This window comes from Phaethon aethereus (assembly GCF_964289735.1).
Source record: "Phaethon aethereus genome assembly, chromosome: 1".
NCBI classification, from domain to species: domain Eukaryota; kingdom Metazoa; phylum Chordata; class Aves; order Phaethontiformes; family Phaethontidae; genus Phaethon; species Phaethon aethereus.
Window position 1 is genome coordinate 82,122,277 of NC_138575.1, and position 20,111 is coordinate 82,142,387.

Sequence of the window (20,111 nt, forward strand, 5' to 3'; positions counted from 1 at the left end):
CATGTCTTAACAGAGTCTCAGATTCTTTTCAGATCAGAAGTTATAAGCATAGCCTGCGTAACTGAGATCCAGACTACAAAAAAGTTACTGATTCACTGGTCCACTGAGAGTGCCCGGATGTGAATGCTAGGGTGTTTTAAATGCAGGGAATAATAGGAAATGCATGACTGCTGGAGCGAGACAGAGGTCAGATAGCTAGAGCAACTTGGTTTACATCACACGTGCTAAGTTCTTTGGAGATACAGGTGGCCCTGTTATTCTGCCTATAAGCACATAATACATTTCTCGTCTTCTTTGAAAACTATGCTGGGTTTATCTACATGGTATTTTCCAGGCTGACAACAGTCTGCTTGGGCCGCTCTGTGAGACACCATGAAGCTTCCATTAGCTCAGCTGGGAGACAAGCGTTATTAGCTTTGGCAGGGCAATGTTAGCTCCAGCTCAGCACTGACCACATTCTGGTCAGTCACTGCTTCTGGTCTGGGCAGCTTGGAGAGCAAGCAGGCTGGGCTGGCAGTTGGTCAAGGCACATGCAATCCTGGCTCTTGTCTGCATACTAAATGTCATGTCGGCATTCCCACCATGTTAATTTAGGGAACTGGGGAAAAAAAAAAGGATTGCTCAAAGGCTTAAAGAAGTGGTTGACTATCTAACGCTTGCTGTAAAAAGGCACAGAAGGTGAATGCATAGTTTCACAGTCTGAGTAGTAGTTTACTGAGGTGTATGTAAAAGATAGGGTGGATTTGTGTAACTACAAGCTTACCCTTTAGATCTTGTCCTCCTTCACTTGAGAAGATTGCCTCTGAGTTTGGTATGAAAGCAATTGTTCATTGTGTGGTTTCTTTATTGTCTGTTGGCATGAATCAGAGCCAAGCTTCCTCAGGTTTGCCGGGCAACCAACAGCTATGCTATTGTGCTTTCACCAGTCAAGGAGGATTTTTATAACCCTTGGTGTGCTAGATATCTATGTGTGAAATCCGATTTTAATCTGTCTCTATAAACATACTAACATATCTCTAGCTAGTCCTTAGGGCATTAATGCCTGAGGTAATGTCTGGATTTGATGCCACTCCCCTCCATTGCTCCCTGCTTCCTCTTTCACACAAAAGCTTCTTGGCTCAGCAATGAGTCTAGTCCCTCATCCTCACGAGATATTTTATTCCCAAGAGAATTTCCATTTCTTTTTGCTTGTACACAGTGAACATCACCAATGCACCTGCAGAAGGAGCAGATGTGTATTTTTCTGATGTGACCTTGTGGCCCTATGGTGGCACCTCTACCAGAGAAGAAAGAGCCTTTAGGGCACCTCATAAGATTCCAGTATGCTAAGTACTAGTGCTCTGCCTAGACTACCTGATGAGTAAAGCTGCTTTTGAAGCAAGTTTCATGTCCATTAAAAGGGTTAATCAGCCCTCTGAAAACAGCAGAAATATGCTGATTGGCATTAAGGAGTCAGGTGTTTGGCAAAGTTAATCGTAGTGAGAAAACAGAAAAAACATTACCATCATAAGTCTAATATACCTTCAAAGTAGCACCTGTTGGTAAATACTGGTTTTTGAAAAGCCAGCTCCAAGGACAGCAGAATGGTTGGATCTGATGCTACCAATGCTCTGTTGAATCCTGTGATGAGTAAGAAACAACAAAAATCCCTAGCCCGCCCACACGTCTTCTTACAGATGAAACACATTCTAGTTCATTTTTGGTCTCATTTAACTCAAAGGTAAGCATATGGACAGACAAAGTCCACTTCCGGATGATGAAAAAAATGGATCTCTAAGCAATTCTGCTCATTTTGTAGTACATATTTCCTTTTTTGGCCAATACACAGGTGGTATTGCCTTGTTACACTACCCAGCTTGCGAGCCTGGCTCTTTAATTACTGCTGTACCTGCACAAGCATCAGGCTCTGTAAATGTACAAGGTGGTGACTGACACTCGAGCACATCGTGCTAATTAAGCGCTCGCTCTTCTCGTAGGGAGAGGTTAGATCGTTTCTAATGAATCTAGTTAGTCCTTCTGTCGTAACAAACAGTGCCCAGTCTTGCACACGTATGTTGTAATACCTTATCATCACCCTCTCATTAATATATGAAAATCACAGAATGTAGAAAGGTTTATCGTGTTTCTGTTGTGTAACTCAACGCTGACAAGCAGAAGTGCGTTTCATCACCATTCCTTAGGGAGGGCAGCAGAGAGGAGCTGCCATAGAGATCTTGATTTTGGGACATCTCTCCAGACATAAAGTCTCCTCTGTTTTAGATCAGGTAGACTATAAAAGTTTAACTCTTTCAATGAATAACTGAATCTTAGAAAAGTAATCAGCAAAGTGCAGTATATAAGAACCAACAGTTAGATGTTGCTGCTTTTCACTGACCCACAATAGAAGGCTTTAAGACTGCATTATGAGCCATGGAGGGGTTCAGATTTGCTTCAGGAGTAAAAATACAGTGAAGATAATTACTAGACATCTTTAAGTCCTCCAAGGTAATGTTTCCTGCTTGACTAAGGTTAGGAAAGCTACAAGTTTGCATACATGTATAATTGAAAGGGATGGTACTTGAAGAGTTACCATACACAAAGAAATAGCTTTTGCAGATGATAGAGGATCTAGTCTCTTTCTCTTTGAAGTCTGCAGAATTCCCCATTGATTTGAGTGGAAGCAGAATTTGGCCCTAACTACTAAAGCAAGACTGAGACATTTAAGAACCACAAGATCAGTTGGTGTAAGACACTCTTTATTATAATAATTATTGTGTTGCTTAATGGCAACTGAATGGTATTGACTCTTACAAAATGTGTTTTTCTTTGGAAATGTTTATATTGTCATTCAGAAAGGGGTTTGCAACAAAGATCTGTCCCACAACTGTTAAAATTTCTGAGACTTAACAGTACTTTAGCATACAGCATCAGTGCATAAAACTAAGCATAACTGTATGCATTATAAAACAATATACATATTGATTGTAAATTTAATTGTGCAATAGCAAAAGACATTTAATGTTGCCACTTTCATCACATACTGTTTCAAATAAGAAAAAAAAAGGTAAAATAATATAAATTTAATCTATAAGCACACAGGATGTTTCACATAAATGAAGCAGATCTTCAGAGTGAGAATTCCTGAACCTGAACTCCATAGCTATGGTCTACAATGGCTGTGTAAATGAAGAGAGTCCTTGACACTCCCACAGTGGGTGGTGACGTGCAATATGAAGTGAGAGCAAGACTTCAAATACGTGAAATACGGTTTGAGACTGGCCTAGGAGCAAATCCATCTGTTCCACTTTTCAAGTAATTAGTGGCAACTAGAAATGTAGTTTTCATAGAAGGGACTTCTATGGAGCACGTGACCTTGCCTTGCTGGTGGTTTAATCAGATCATATATAGAAGTTCCATTGATTTGTGGAATTACTGCAACTCATTAAAGAATTTATCAACTGCTGAGTGAGATAAACCTGTGAATCCCTGAGGCTGCAGGTGTTATGTGGGGAAAGTTGTTAAAATGTACCTTAACTAAATTTACAGAGATATCATGGGCTTTCACTCCAGTGAGATGTCCTTATTAAGGAATGGTAATGTGGGTTGCTGAGTTCACACCAGTCCTTTTCACTATATCCTATACACTAGCTGTACTGAGAATTAAAATTATTCTAGAAGCCTTCGGAAACTTACTTCACCCATATTATTTAAGTTGTGGGCATCCACACTAATTGAGTATGAAGCCTGATGCAGTCAACCCCCCCAGGAGCTGAGAAAAGGGATACCCCATTTGCTGTTTGAATTTGAGAGGCACATGAAAACTGGGATGTCAGGAGTGCAGAAGCTGCCACCAGCTCTTTTAGAAACTTCCTTGAGGACTGGCTGAGGTAGGTACACCTGCCACCAGTGAGTGGCTGCTCCCTGTGACATCAAGGACCTGCCAGGCAGGGAATGCCTCTATAAAGACTGTCCATTCTCTCTCAGGGGAAATAAAGGTTGATATTGAGGAAACATAATTTTCATGAAAAAAAACGATAAATGCAAGTGCAGGTCTAACTGCATAATAGAAAATACATTAAAATATTCATGTTTACCACTTAGCTTTCAAATAAGAAGTTAATTAATATTCAAGTTCTATGTCACTGAGAAGCAGGAAGACAGCATCCTCTGGGATGACTTTATTATTTGCCTACCTTGAACATGAAGCAGAACCATAGCTCTTCCTTCTCTTATCCATGGTTAGGACTTGCAAGAAGGCATGTCTGAAAGAATTACACTGATGGTATAGCCAAATGTTGTATGTGTCAATGTGGTGTGTTGTCAAGCATGTTCTCTAAGCTGGGGACGGCAAATCTTTTTCTCCAGTTTTATTCAAGTTTTGTTCGAGTAATAAAGAGTCTGGGAGGAGGCAAACATTTTTCAAACCAGATGGAAGAAGCATGAAACTCTGGCATGAGCAGTGCAACTAACCTGCTTCCTAACATCACAGCAATGGAGGAGGAAGTATGGAGAAGCTTAGGGAAATTTGCTGGAGGGACGGAGAAGAAAGAGCGAAAACTCTAGAAGTGAGGCAGAGCCAAGCTACAGGGCCATGACAGAAAGGCAGAAGCAAGCCCACCAGCACATAGAAGACATGTTGCAAAACACTTTCTTGAGCTGACAACAGCATTCCCAGGTGCTCTGCCAGTAGGATAGAGGGTCTTCAAAGCATTCAGACTTTCAGTATTTGCTCAGGCTGGACAGGTTTGCTGCTATCCTCATGTGGGTTATAGAGAGAAGATAGAGGTCACTGTGACCCTACCAGTGCTCTCCGTGCTGATGTCCAGCTGATTAAGTAGGAAGTAACAGCTATCCTTGAAGACTGCACAGGTGTACTCAGAGGTCAACAGACAGATGTTGAGGACAAAGCTGCACTACGTATCAGTGTCAGGGTTGTCACAATGAGCCCACAGATAAAAAGCAGCAGGGGATTAGATTAGGTGTATGTTAGACATACACCTCTAACCACAGGGTTTAAAATGTTATACAAACAGTGGGGGCTGGATTTTCTTGTAAAATAGATATTGGATTTGGGGGCAAAAATACAGTCATATAAAAGATTATCCAACCTGCTGCAGTTGAGAAGTATAGATTATTGAGGTGCATAGACTCTGACTCTGAAGTAAGATGGCATCATTAGAATAGTTAGAATAATTTAGGGAGCCTTCTGACATACACCAAATAGGAATTGTTTAAGGCTGCTGCAGAACTGAGTGTGCTGAATGGCATGATGCTCTCTTGATGCACCACCATTCACAGGCAGACCTGCCAGCATGTGATCACCAAGACCTCCATAACGATTACAACAAAATGGACTGGCAATGCCCAGCTGCCATACCTCTGATCTGTGTGAGCATGCCTGTGGGGTTATATCCATGTGCTAGATGGACACAGTGACTGTTAGCCTGGTGGTAGCACCTTGAATAGCCTATGAGAGAGTGGCCTTCTTGGAAGAAGCCAGGGAAGCACAGTATTTGAGATGCTTGTACCCCTGTTTGACCTTCTGTGAAGCCTCTAACTTCTTTGGTGTGCTTTCTCAGTGCCAGTGTCCTGTTGCAGTATGCTGAGGTAAGAAGAGCACTGCAAATGCTGAAGGACAGCACTGGATGTGACTTCTTGAAAAGGGCTACGCAGTAGATCTAGCAGCTGAAGACAAAGGAGACTACTAGGTATGTTTGCCAGAAGGTCTCTGTTCAGTGTATTGCAAATACTTACAGGGCACAGTAGGTACTCCCATGGGCAATTCAGCCTTGATGCAGTGTTGTCATGCCTGAGGCTCGCTTGTGGGACAGAGGCCACCAAAGGCAGGTTGGAAACATTCACTAAGGCAATTCTAGCAGAGAAGGCCAGACACAGCCGCTATATCTGGGCCAGAAATCAAAAACTATGCTGATAAATCAGATGATTCAGAGAGGAGCCAGGAGAATGATGAACAGTAAGTAGGAAAGATGTCCTATGGCTCAGTTTAACAAAAAGAATGATATGAAAGGACTTGTTAACAGGTTATATGCACCTACATGGAGAGAAGAAATTTGCTAATAGAGAGAACCTTTTCCTGAACATAGCATTTTAATGTGATGAAGCTGAATATGAATGCAAGTCTGGAAATTGAGTATGAATTTTGGAAAGAGTATATCCAAGGCTCCCATGGATGGAATTGTGTAAATCATCAGCTAACAATCAGTCAAAAGTCCTTACAAAGAGAGAGCTAGCTGGATATTGCTCTCATTCCTCATTTCACGTGGCTATTGCTATTGATATAGCAATATTATAGCATCTTTGTTCTTATCAGCCTCTGAAGTTCAATACACAAAGAACAAGTAGAATCTGCTTGCTAAACTTGTGTAAAGATTTACATTCTTATTAACTTCACATAAGCAGTGCCACTAATGGGAAGAGAATGCCTTTTCCAGATATGCTTTCCTTCAGTACACCCCCTGTAGGAAACTTAAGTCTCTACTCCCCAAAAAATTTATAATTTATAGAAGAGGCTGATTGCTTTACAGTATGAAACTGAAAGCTACATTTCATTAAAACAAGTTGGCTGTTCTGGGAATGGGACTGTTACAGTTGTAAATCATAAAAAGCCCTAGTAGCATTGGTCTGCTCTAACAGCTGTTGGGTTTTACAGTGTTTACAGGTAACATTTGCCAGTGATTAAAACAGAGACACTTTCATGATGGCACAATTTTCATTAATCTGATTGTTAACTTGAAAATTTTGATTAGTCAGAACTATTTCAAAAGGCTTGCATTCTGTAACAGTGAAGGATTATGCCCCTAGATGACAATAGGCCTTTCCATCAGGGTAACATTTATTAATCTTAAGAATGGTCCAAGCAGAATCAACATATATTCTGATGTTACATATCTTATCCACAGACTAGTGAGATATGACATGAAACACAATGAAAAATTGTCTTCCTTGGAAGAAGATCTGGTCAGATAATTGTATTCTTTACCAAGTGTTTTCTTTGTCTGAAGAGCCCTGTTAACTTGAATGGCAAAGTAACTTTTTTTTTTTCCCCATGGAGGCATATCAAGAGCACTTGACCACCTGCGTAGGTCTGATTGCAGGACAGAGATCATGGTTCAGCTACTTGTATTTACATTTTTTCTGAAATGAAGGTTCGTTATTTCACATTCCAGAGTTTTCAAATTCCTGTCAAGTATAAAACCAGTTAATAGGTATATCAGCCTGTAATCACTTCAGACCAGTTACAAGACTTCCTCAGTTAAAAAAAAAAAGTTTGTAAGCAAGGAGGAAAGATATATTTTTACTATTCCTTTAAAACTTCTGAGGAATTATCACCTGGGACATAATCACAAACAAATACTAGTTTTCCCCTCGCGAATCTAAATTGGTTATGCTGACACATAAAGTCGAGTGTTGTGGCTGTTACTGCTTGTGTTGTACCATATAGAGATAATTATATATTGTATATTATATAGGATTCTATTATACATTTCTATTGTCCCATATGTGCTTAAAGCAGAAGAAGGAATTACAGCCTTTTCAGGTAGTTAATCTGTGCCAGTCAATCTGTTGATCTTTCAACCCATACATTTCTTGTTCCATAACAATAAGCATGGTTACTGGACCGAATTGTAGCTGGTATAGATAGTAATTACACACTGAGTTTAATATAAAGAAAAAAACATATAGGTGAAAGTAATGCCAAAGTAATTCAACATAAGAAATACACAAATAAATACTACACAATCTTTTCCCTTTGACCCAATTCTGATTCAGATTGCCTCCCTAAGCAAGACTGTACTTGCCCCAGATAAACAAAATCCAGGCCATATGCAATAAACACATGGAAGAAAACCTACTTCAACTGAAGGAAACTGAGAGTATGCTGAAAGCTATTTCACTAAATAAATAATGTCTCAATTATGCCTATTAGCATCAAAGGAGAAAACAAATTACTGGACAATTTTAGAAACAATCCTAACACCTTACATTATTTTGTTGTCATTTTAGCAAAGGAAAGCAAGAAGCAACTTTACAAAAGAGGTTTGGTGTACAACTAAATACAAAGAAACCATTTAGAGTGGCTTTTTAAGACATCTGATAGTGTATCAGAAAATTTTTGTTTGCAATGCAGTTTGGGTCTATATCTATTGTTTTCTGAGTAGAACGCAAGCATAGTCACTCTATGGATGAGGGTCCCCTTTGGCTTTATCACAATAAGAATGATAAGACCTTTATGGGTGTAGATACGTTCCCGGAAGACCTGTGCCTTTATTATATATTTCCACTAGTGTTAAGCAGGAGTGTTTTGGCATCTATGTTTTCTACAAAATACAGGAGTTTAGTTGGCAACATTGCCAAATTACAAATTTAGCTCTCTTGACGTCTCTATTCTGTCCACCTTCCTAATACTTGTCTATCTCCCTGTCTTCTCTTTATCTTTTATTTTACCTCTGAGCTATACTCAAGATCCACTGGAATTTAAACAGGGAACAAATGGTACCTCTTCACAACAGCTGAGTGCATTCAAGCAAGACGAATGAGCCTTCCTTACCCCAAAGATATGGAACAAAGAAACTTGAAAATGGTCATGCGGTCAGGATTTTTAGCCAGGAGCTTTTGAAATGCTAGGCAAACAAATGCAATATCTAATGCCAGAGCTGGTGTTGCATCACAAGTCATTGTGAAGCTATTTAGGGCTTTTTTTCACTGTATTTGTTGTTAGAAGAGTGGTATTTACTGTTGCATCTTCATGTTTGCAAGCACACATAAATTCATCTTTTTTTTATTATTCTAATATTTCTATCATTCACAGTATGATTGAAAATTTCCTGGAAGGATAAATCTGGACTTAGGGAGGTGCCTTTTGTGGGTTCCAAAAATGTCAGTTTACATTTGGTTGATTTATAATTGTGGAACAGGCATTTTTCAGCCCACAGTTGGAATAGTAGAGGAGGTTTTGGCATTTTTTTTAGGGGGGGAATTGGAAACATGTCAAAACCCTTTCGTGCTACTTTCAGTAGCACTAAGCATGGCCTATTGTGGTGTTTCACATCCCCATCTTAGCAAAGTCCAGACTCTGTGGCTACATGAAAAACGGCCCCTCCATTTCCTTCTGTGTGTATGCGCTGCAGAGTGCTGACAAGTATTCGGCAGTAGAGATGACACTGAGTTTCCATCTTGGTGTGTGAGTGGAAGAGTGACGAGAGAACTAGGCTATGCTGGCACTTAGGCTCAGAAACCTCTCAAGAGGTTAGTGGTGCTGCCTGCCTATCTTAGCTCCACAAGCTGAGAGGCAAGAATGAGAATTTTACAGATGTATCTTCCGAGAAAGAAAAAAACCCTTTTTGCTGTGGTACATTGCCCAGAGAGAAAGGAACAGCTGTTTGAAGGTGCTGAGAATACGGAATGGTAGAAATAGTCCCAGAAGAGGCAGGTTAGTAGGAAAAGGCCAGATGAGGTGTTCAGAAGCACATAATAAATTGTGAAGCCTTGTAACAAATACTATTTAGGGCATGGTTCTGCAGTTTATCTTATGCTTCGAAGCTTACTGTGAGGATAACATCATCCATATATTTATGCATATGCTGTATATAGTATTTACACAGACACATAAAATAATTCTGTCAATAGGACCTTATTTATGCATAAATATCCTGCTGTGTTTTGAAATAATCCTGACTTTTTTGGTATTATTAATATAAAGATAACAGTGGAATGAATAAGTGCTCCTCAGCATTGGAACAGCTTCATCTTTGGCTGCTTACAACGTTTGCACACTTGTATAAACTAGCTGGTATCAAGTTTAAAAGGAAATCGTATCAATGACTGCGAAAAATCAAAACAGATGCTCATTACATTTGTCTAAGATAAAATTAACTGAACCTGTCATACTTTGTGGGCAATTCTTCTAACATCTGCAGAACAAAGCAAATACACTTAATTCACTACAGCCTTCAGTTTATAGGTCAGATATGGCCTCTCAAGGTTATTGTGTTTGTGTTTAAAAAGCTTAGAGTAAGTTTGAAAACAAAAAAGCTGGAAATGTTTATTTTTGTGGCCTGAGATAATCATCCTTCCTGAGTTTCAGTTATTCTAATTTAAGGTTTACACTTGGATGGAATAACCAGACTCGGCACAAATAATTCATATGCAGCTGGATGGGGGAAAGGGAACTCATGCAGGGAATTAATGAATTTAACTGTTACCTCCTGAGACTGGAGAGGAACCTCTGTCTTAAATAGATCTGTCTCAGAAGAAAGACATGCCCATGTGTCTCCAGTTCAGAGAAGACATCTGTCTTCATTGCTGTACAGTTTGGCTTGACTGGAGAAATTGATATTTCTGCCACACAAGAGAAAGTTATGTTGGCAGGTCCTATCAATGCCCACTGTTACTCTTCATGTCTCAAATTTTCTAAGCAATAGAATAGCTCTAATGTTTATCTCTTATTAGGTGTCTAACCCCTCCATCCCACCCCTGTACCAAATTTGGGGTGGTATCACTGTGTCTGAGTTCACACAGGGTACTCGAAAACACTGAGATGAAACAACAAAAGGTGAAACCTTGAATTCAGCAAGGCTTTCCGTGTACGGAAAGCTGTAGCGTCCCACAGTAGGTTTGTTAGTAAACTGCAGCAGAAAGGACTGGATATATAGACTACAAGGTGGGTGAAAATCTGCCTGGACTGTTATGCTCGAAGGGCAGTGGTGAGAGGTTTGAAGATCAGCTGGGACTGGTTACTGGGGCTGGTATTGTTTCACATCTTCAACAACAACCAGGCTGACAGGATGGAGTGTGCACACAGGAATTCCATAGATGGCACCAAACTGGAGAAGTGGGTAACGTGCTGCAGAGGAGGGCTGCCACTCAGCACCATGTTCCCTGGAGGTATTTAAAAGATGTGTAAATGTGGTGCTTAGGGACATGGTTTAGTGGTGGACTTGGCAGTGTTAGGTTAATGGTCAGACTTGATGACCTTAAAGGTCTTTTCCAACCTAAAAAATTCTATGATACTAAGTCAACAGGCTGGAGAAAACGGCAGACGGAAACCCAATGAAGCCCAACAAAGGCAAATGCAGAGACTTGCACGTGGGACAGGATAACTCCATGCCTCAGTACAGGCTGGGACTCAATGTCTGGAAAGCTGCTCTGCAGAAAAGGTCTGGGATATCCTGGTGGTGAATAAGTTGGACCTAAGTCAGCAGTGTGTCCTTGTGATGATGAAGGCCAAACACATCCAGGGCTGTATTAGCAAGAGTGTTGCCAGTAGTTCAACAGAAGCGATTCCTCCTTTCTGCCTAGCACTTGTGAGGCTGTTCCTGCAGTATTGTGTCCCATTATGAGCTTCACATGCAAGAAAAACATTGGCATACTGCAGTTAGTCCATGGACCACATGATGTATGAGAGAGTCTATGAGAGCTGGATATGTTCACCTTGGAGAAGAAAAGGCTAAGTGGAGGACGGGGGGGAATCTCATTTTTGTCTTCAATTACCCAAAGGAGGATTATAGAGAAAACAGAACTAGACTCTTCTCAAACTTGTGCAGTGAAATGCAACAGATTGCAGCAAAGGACGTTCTGGTTAGGCACAGGAAAATGTATTGAGAGAGGCGCAACACTAGAAAAGGTACCCACAGAGGCTGTTGGATTTCCTTAAATTTTTAAAACACAGTCAGACAAGGCCCTGAGCAACTGAATCCAGCTTCAAAACAGGTTCTACTTTGAGGAGGAGGTTAGTCTAGAGACTTCCAGAGGTTCCTTCCAACCTCAACTGTCCTATGATTCTATGGAAGTGGCCCTGAGTTACTGTGGCACGGTTCTTTGGGAATTTCCCCACCTCCTCTTCTTTATCTTCACATCTCCCAAATTTAGAATCTTCATCTCTCACAATTAAAACAACCTCACATTTGGAGAGGGCAAACACAAGTCAAGAGATTAGAAGCCAGGTATTTCATGCACCATTCAGATCCTAGAAATGGGAGCTGTATCTTTGACTTTATTCACAAATTTCTAACTTTTCATAGACTGTTACTACATCAACACTTTACCCAGTCCTAAACTCTATAGTTTTTTTTAATCTTTCATAAGAAAATTCTTTCAAATCTGTAGTCACATGGACCAGATTGTGCTTTGTGGTTTTGGCGGAAGGAAGGAGGTGGCTGTAAAAGATATAATCAATGCAAGACTGCTTTGTGAGGAGTTAACATCCTTGGGGGAAAGCCAGAGAGGATCAGAAGAGCGGTGGCTCTGATCAGGCTTCTCTTTTGAGTCAGTTTGCAGAGCTAGTCCCATTATAGTTTGACAAATAAGCTGCGCATGAAGAACAGTCAGAGCAATCAGAGCAGTGAACGTGTAATTCCCATGTGTGCTTGGAAACTTGGGAAGGAATCCCCCTCCCAGGCTGGTTAAGGTAGAACCTAACAGAGTTCTCTAAACAGCTTTTGCTGTTACTGTCCACACTTCCTTTCACTGTGTCATCATTTATGGGAATTTCAAGGAGTTATGTATGAGCTTATAATGTGGAAGTTGATGATTTAACTTGCTGCTGGATCTGCTTGACTAAACTCTTTTACTTTACTGAATCTCTGTGGTTGAGTAATACCACCCATGGGCAGAAGTTTTCAGGAGCAGAACCTACCCGTAAACCTTCAACATATGTGAAGCTGAATAGACATTTAAGGACTTTGATTTTGAAAGAAATATCAGTGATTTTTTTTAAAATAATTTTGCTTAATGTAAATTCTTACTATGAAATAAGTGTAAATAAAACAATTTTTTAAGTACAGTCTATGCTAGGTATGGGATATTGTTTTACTTTTGTGGTATTCTTAGTTTTGAAACAATGATTGGGGTTTATTAAACACACAGGCCTTCAGGGCTCTTTTCTGATAATTAGACACATAACTTAAATCCATAAAAGTGCTTTCTTGGAACCACTGTTGCTAAAGGGGTGACACAATTTACTTTTGTGCTTGGCATGAGTCCTTGAAGCAATGTATACAATTTTATTTCAGGATGTATAAACTACACATTATTGTCAACAGTAGAAACAATTTTAACTAGACTTGCTTATTCATGTTAATCCATAATGTTATAGAATGATTTGAGGTTAAAGCTAAGAATACTAAAAAAATACGTTTTCTTTTTATACAGAATCCATAATAAATACTGCCACAAAAATCTCTGCAGAGAGTCAATAGAAAGATTTAATAACAAAGGGCAAATTTATGTGTGCAAACAGAAATACCATGTTTGCTATATACTACAGTTTGAGAGGGAATGGAAGAATATAAGTTATTTATGAGAGAGGAAAGAACACCTTCTGTTTACAAAGTTGTAGTTAGTCCTACCAGCTGAAATCTTTTACCACAGCTTCTGGGGATATATGTCAGACCTGACTTCCCCCTGTTGGAATGAACATAAGCAACAATTTTTCAAGAATGAGTGTGCCTCACTTCTCTCTGAGGCCATGTGACTAGAAGATCACATTTCAAGATAAAGCAAGGAGGATTTTCCAATGTTACCCTTTTGAACCAACATTTTTATAAACGCTGAACTGTACCTTGTAAATGGCAATGCTCAAGTTCATGTCACATCTAAGTGTAGACAGATCTTGACTTCTAACTGGTTGAGGACCAGTTACAGTAGTGCTTGGCCATTACCTACCTATTGTAAACAACTTTACTTTTCTTTCCTAAGGCAGGTAAATATAGGCAGCCATCTGATTCAAATCAGTTTTCTAGATGCTTGTGAAAACATTGCAAAGATGCTGAGTGCTGCACATGTAAAGAAGAGTTCTGAAGTATTCCTGATTTAGAATGTCAATCTAATTTAGAAACCAACAGTAGAATTGGGAATTCAAGGAGGAAAGTAATCTAAAACAGCATTTAAAGGCACCTATTAGAAAATGATGGATTATGATGTCTATCAGAAGAGCAGAGAACTTTCACTTCTGTTCTGGTACTTCCTTTCTCATATCAAGCACTGCTTCACAACTATTTGAGAGCCTGCAAGAGGTTATTCAAGTTCTAGTACAAGGTTGTCTGTACCATAAAAAAAATTATTCATGCTGAAATTGGCTAGTTTCTCCACAGGCAGCCTCAGAGAAAACAATGGTTTAATGAGCAAGGGGAATAAATTACTCTTTTACGCTTTGGATGTGGTTTGTCATGGCAAATTTCATTGTCAAAATCATCATGAGAGAGTATATGCTTTTGCTCCCTGTGACACACAGCTCCTGTGAACAAATAGATACTATTTGTCTACTATTGGGACTTTGCAGATTGCCTTCTTTCACTGGGAAAGAGCTTCATTTTTCTTTAGAGAAAACCCTGGAAATATTAGTGCTTGAATTGCTGATCTCTGTTCCCTAAAGCAGATAGTATTGCTGAAAGGTTCTCCTTAAGGCATTCTGAAGGGGTCCCACTGTTTCTCTGCTCAAGGGATATCTGTCACTCAGCAAAAACATAGCCTGAGCCTGTTGCCACTGCTGTGCCAGAGTGCTTCAGCCCATTGTTAATGAGGTCTTCTACCACTGCAAACGGAGTGCTTTTCCAAGGCTCCTGGCAAACCCTGAAGAACTGATTTGAAATATTAAAACCCTTTTGTAGAGGTGTCACCTGAAAGGAAGACAGCAGAAATAAGTCATGAAATGAAGAAGAACTCTTTAATTCACAATATTTAGTGTCAGAGTCAAGGCAGAAATAGGAAATGGAACAAATGAAGCAGGAACCAGAAAGCACATAAGTCTGGTGTTAAAAAGCAAAGTCTGAAAGTATGGGAGGAACCAAAAGCTACAGATGAAGTCTTGAAGCACCATCTAGCTAGCGAAAAATGTGGGCTGCTCCAAAGGTTACCTGTGGTTAGGCTGTGGTTACCAAAGCTCAAGCTGAAAAGAGCAGTTCTTTGATCCTGGCTAATAAACCCCAGCTAGTGAGAACTGAGCCCAAACTGAGACACCTGAAAGGAAGACACAGTAGAGCAGGCTCCTAGTTAAAGGGCATAACTTAATCCAGCATTTGAGGTAAACTGCAAAATTTGAGAGGCTGAGTCAATGGCTAGACAGTTGCACTGTGCTTTGGTGCAGTACTCTGATCAAGTATTTTGCCATTCTCTTTCTCCAGTAAGAACCAGATATTGAAGAGAATGGACTCCCCATCCAGCAAGTCATGGAAAGGATTTTGTTCCTTTCTATGGACTTTGGATCAGGTTCATGAGGCCTTTAGGGGCTCAGCTTTCTGGGTGATCCTGAATCATTTTCTTTCTTATCCTCCAGGTTCATCCTCTACTTTGGCAGACTGACTGCTGCTGGTTTTCAAAGATCTTGAGAAACTGAATGAAGGAAGTAAGCATTAGTCAGGGTAATTTTCCTGTGATGAATTAGGGCTGGGCATTCATTTGTTCCTTTGAGAAATCTTTGATCTGGTTTTATATCTTTGTTGTCCTTAACAGGAAACAAACTGAGCCTTTGTCAGGTAGTCATGAGTAGGATAATACCTGTACCTTAAGCTGCTTACCTACTTACAGTAGGCTTAATGACCATCTTTCTTCCTCAGACTCCTGAGAACTTCTATGACATGCCACATTAGGGGGAAAGGAAGGGAGGAAGAATAGTATAGATCAACACTTTAGGCCATGTTATAAACCATAAGCTAATTTAGACTGCTGCATTTACAGCTAAATTCTACCAGATGACACATACAGAATGAATCATAACATGCCTGAGTCTGCACACCTTTGTGAAGCTCAGGGCAAGAAGGGGTAAAGGCATTAAGTACTCTGTTGTCTCCTTCGTCAAAAGGCCAAATCAAAGTCCTACTTCCTTGCTTTTTGGATCTCTTTTTTCACTCCAGTCCGAAAGTTCAGTGTCAGTAGTTTTATGTTGTATTTAATTATATAAGCACTCCATATCGTTACATACTTACAACACATACTTATAGAAACAATATATACATACTAACTTCCATGGTTTCAACATTGTTTGCATATGTCAGATGTGTGACTGGTGTTATAAGGACCATCACCATATGACTGCAAGAGAGTGAGTTGCTATTCCTGCAAGTAACCTGCAGGTGAAACTACGTCTTCCCTTCCCAAAAGCTTATGTCACAAAATGATAGCAAGGAAGACAAAGCTCTGTAGACTTTTCTGAAATGACATTGTTGCCCTTTCGCTGACCTTTTTGCTGTACTTGAGTGACTGGCAGCACTTAGCTATTAAGAAACAGGGCATGCATGTTGCACCCAAAAATCTTTAATAAACACCCATCTATCATGGCTTCTTAGGAGGAAAATGTACTTTTGCCATTGCTCGTGGCATCTTGGAACAACACTGCACACCATTTTCTGAGGTTCTCTGACCTTATCAGCTGTGTCTAGCTGCATGTAGAGCTTAGCAAAAACAAAACACAGTTCAGTCTAGAGCATTTCACATGGGATTATTTTTTTGCCCTCTTTGTGAAATGTTCTTCCATGAGTACATGTTTTCAGCATTCCTATGGTCTCATTCAGCTTTTTTCTGTAGGTCTTGTTGAGGCAGGAGGGTGAAAATAAGCACATTTCTGGTGGGTGAAGGGATGTCTTGGAAATTTGTAGTAGAATGTAAGAGATTTCTTTTTTATTCTTCCCTGTTTTCAGTTCTGGCTAGAATTCTGTGGCATATGTAGCAGTTGCCTTCTGCATAAGGAGAGGACATTAGCATTCAAGAGTAATTTTTTATTTCACAGCCTACAGAACACACTTCAAATATTCATCTGAAAACACAAACTTCGGTTGTTGAGTTACACCAAACCTAAATGAGAGCCTGGAAACAATGAGGTTTATTCTCTTCAGCTGAAAAAAAGCACTGGGGTGAAAAGCTGAAGTCTTGGTCTTAGCAAAAGCACATCATGCACCCTCTGAAGGAGCTCCTTCCCCATTCTGCCTCTTCCACCCCTGCTACCACCAGCTGCCATTGAATGATGATTGCAATGGGCAATTATAGCTTCTCATGGAGAAGGAAAGGCTAATTCAGAGAATTCAGCGAGCTCAGTTTATACCCTCATATACTCCCAGTAAGACCTGCCTGGGGCTGTTTTGCAAGGACTTAGGTAGTCTAGCCCAGTGACAGCTGTTTCTTTCATCATCTGTTTTTTATATGTTACATTTCTATTTAACATTGCTCTCTGTCAGGTCTAATCACTTTTTTCTTTTGAGGGACTGCTTTCTGAAAGGGGCTAAAGAATTTATTCTCCAGGCAAAAAAAACCCTGCATTGAAAAAGAGCTAGAGAGAAGCATATTACCTTGAAAGGAAATTTTGTTTTGGCTTTAATGCCTGGAAATGGGGCAGCAGAAATGGAGGTAAATACCTTATTGGAATTAGTCATTAGCCTCTCCACTTCCCCTCTTACAAGAAGACAGAAAGCTTGAGGCAAGTCCCTGGCAGCAGCTGCAAAGTTGGGTGGGGATTCCCTTCCACAGCAGAAAGAGCAATTTTTCGCTACCATTACTTGATCCTTTTTAATTAGCCTTTGAACATCTATTTTACAATTCAGTTTCTCTCCAATGGCATGAAGTAGTGTTGGGGTCATGTGAGTGCCACTGTTCTTTCTCTTTTCTGTTCCTCTGAAAGCCCACCGACTCCCACACAGAGGATCATCAACCAGAAAGGATGGAATAATTCTCAAAAACAAAAAAAAAGTTAACCCTAATGACCTGTGTACTAAATTCAAAGATAAAATTTTTTTGCTGAAATTGCAAGTCAGTACTTGAGCAGACCTTCTAACTGTTCAATTCTATTCAATTCTGTACCAACAGAAATACAGGAAGGTTGAGGAGAAAAACAAGAGGCCAGGAAATCTTCTGAGGAGAGAAGTCAGTAGGGGTGGAGGGTAGCTAACAAGAAGATAAGAATCTAGGGCAAGGTTTTGCTACGGTTTGATATATTGGTTTTATTTGTAAAGGCAGGCTAATTTTGTGTCAGAATGACCCAGAACTACAGAAACTTTTCCATCTATGTACTGAGTGGCTATATTTCATGCAATTTTTATGTATTAGAGCCCTTGTATCTCAAGTCACTACCTCTTCCTGCATAAAATAAGCTTTATGCAAATAAATGCTTGAGATTTCTGGATTGCTCTATGTTTTCAAAGGTCTGACAATGCACTAATTATTAAAAGAGAGTAATGATCTTTCATAACAGTTTTTCTACATCATCATTCAGAAAAATTCCCAGTAAGCTTCACAGATATGACCTAATTAAAACCAGCATCAAACACATGCCTCTTCAGTTTTGATTCAAAAACCAAATTGGATTCTGATTTCCGAATATAAATAAGAAGCTGATTCCATAATCATGAAGCATAAATGCAAAAGGCTCCAGCCACCGAACGTTTTCAATTTATATTTGGGACAAGCTAATAAATCAGACTTTGACCTCAAAGTATAACTGGAAACATAAAATGAAAGTCAGTTGTAAGGATATTCTAGAATAATGTGAAGAACCGGATAGGTAAACAAAAATACTTTAAAAATATGAGTATAAAATATTACTGCTAACTGATGAAAGGTTTTCAGCTCCAGGGTGTTTTTTCCAGGACTTTTCCAGACTTTTTTTGCTTTACAGTAAAACAGCTGTACCCACTTATGCAATCTAGCAGGCTACAATATTGTATCAGTAAATGAACTGAAACTGTTTGCAAAGTACCAGTTGTGAGAGTTTTCTTAAACCAGCACACAAAGATTTGAGGTATAAATGCTACTGATAGCATCTATGCCAAGTGAGTGGCCAAGTGGTCACAAACTACAACTGGAGACCTGTCCTAATGGTGTCATTATAAAAATTGCGGGGTGATCCCTTATAAATGGCATCTTCTGTGATCTCTATATAGCCTAATGCAGAAATAGAGTTTTAATCTATTAGTTAAGAATTCCTTTCCAATCTTAGCTGAGGCAAGCAGAGTACCTTAATCTAGAACTCCTTTTTGGTCATTCTTGTATCTCAGACATAGAATTCACCCGTGTTTTTCCATTGTTCACTGACAATGAAAAAAGCCCTGCTCCTTAACTTCATTTTCATTTTACAGTTCTCCAAAGAGAACAAGAGTTGCTTGCCAAATACTGCTGTCAGTCTGACAGAACTGTGGGCTTGATCACATGAAAATTGAAAGTGTTTCTCTTTTCAATTGATTAAATGATTAAGTACAGACTTCTTTAATAGAGCAGTCAGCATAACTCGTCCATAAACTCGGCATGGAGCACTGTGTTCACCATGCTCTAAATTGCTGACAAACAGTTTATGGTTTGTCACATTTGGCAATCTCTGTACAGAAAAAAGGCCAGTCTTAAGTTGAAATAAAAATAGGTGCTTTAACCAGAACTTGGAAACAACTGGTAGGAAGACAGGTTGTGCAAATATGTATCAAAAATGTTCAGTTTTTCATTTCCCATTTTACGAGCTTTAGTTTTATACATCATCATAACCGTCCTTTCCAGTCAAGTTGCCATCTGTATACAATGCAATGTAAACAATGTTAGGATTTTGTGTCACGTAATTAGATAACATTTCTAACATACTCAGTTAATGCTGGGCATTTGTAAATAGAATGGTAGCTAAAGGAGTGAGGAAGGTGAATGTTGAACACCTTGACTCTATTATCTTACTCTCATAAATCTCCCTGTCTCAGGTGAAACTGACCTTAGAGAGTTTTTTCCACCTCTCCACCTTCTGGCAACTTTTGGAAAGTTGACAATTATGATTTTTTTTTAGAAAAGCATTTTGTTTTGACTTTCTGCAAACATCAAGTAAAAAAAATAATAAATCATGCCAAATAATTTTAACTATTCAGACAGATGTGTGGTTCCATTTCCATAACTCTTGGGTTTTGCAGCTTCCAGAGAAGCCCTGTAGAACCAGGATGCCAATTTGCTATGTGTTTTACAAACTGCTGGGGAAAGATACATCTTCATGCAAAGTGATTACATACATCTCAGGCCCATCTCCTCTACGATGATCTAGATGAACAGGTCTTCATGGTAACACAAAGCTCTGCTGAGATTAGTTGAACCACAGCTGGGTACATGGAACCATCCACTTAAAGTAATTCACTGAATCATAACCCGAATGGGATCAAGCAGTA